Consider the following 916-nt stretch of genomic DNA (forward strand, 5'->3'; position numbering starts at 1 on the left):
CTCTCTCTCTCTCTCTCTCTCTCTCTCTCTCGAAACCAGAGGCTGGTCAGTAGATAATACAACTCAGCAAGTCTGTCTATGGTTCAATAGACCCCACTAGCAAGCCAAGCAAACGAAGCCATAGAACTCATCTTAGGAAACATATATATCACAAAATCAACCTCCCCACCTGTGGGTTCCCAACCAAAAGGATGAATTGAAAGGAACGAAGGAGGAAAGCCAGGAAACATATCAAACACTGAGAAGGAAGATACCGAGCTCAGGTCCACCGGTCCCATCTGGGTTCATGCATCATGTAGAAGGCTTCCGAGTCTCTGGACCCAATAACCACCCTCTCGAACCGAGCCCACATGTACATGAACTCACCTTCAGGCCCTGGTCTTGGGAGCACCCATGGTGATGGCCTGCACCACCCTCAGCACCCTGGCGTTCCCCATCGTGCACTCCCTCACCACCGCGTGCCAACTCTTCCTCACATTGCAGTACACTCTCCACACCGGCTCCTCCGCCAACACCCTCCCTCTGCTCTTACCACAGCCATCCCTGCTCTCCTGGTCGCACTCGTGCGCGATCCTCACCAGCCCTGAGGCCATCTCTCGGACCAAGCTGCCCATCGGAGTGACGAGCTCCACCAACACAGCCGGGGTCTCTCTGGAAGGCGATGTGGACGTGGCCCTTCCGGTTGCCGAAGAGGGTCCCCACAACCATGCTCCACAGGAAAGGGTCGTCAGAGGAAGGGTGCCTGTTGCATGAGATGACACTGGTGATCACCGATCTCAGCACCTTCCCCCACCTTCTTTTTGGGCCTCTGTCTCCACAACAGGGGCCTCAATGCCAGCGTCTCTTCCCTGCCCTCGCTAAAAATCGTGAAACGGGTGGGGTCATGGTAGTGGTAGTAGTGCAAGTCACTTAATAC

The 916-nt window shown here is 55.0% G+C and overlaps 1 pseudogene; it reads right to left on the bottom strand.

Annotated features, from left to right (window-relative positions):
- Positions 1–231: 231 nt before the first annotated feature.
- LOC149846835 (protein MIZU-KUSSEI 1 pseudogene) lies at positions 232–708 on the bottom strand (annotated as a pseudogene).
- Between the last annotated feature and the right edge of the window lie 208 nt (positions 709–916).

Source organism: Nuphar pumila, chromosome 2 (genome assembly GCF_984573655.1).
Source record: "Nuphar pumila chromosome 2, dmNupPumi1.hap1.1, whole genome shotgun sequence".
In the NCBI taxonomy this organism is placed as follows: Eukaryota; Viridiplantae; Streptophyta; class Magnoliopsida; order Nymphaeales; family Nymphaeaceae; genus Nuphar; species Nuphar pumila.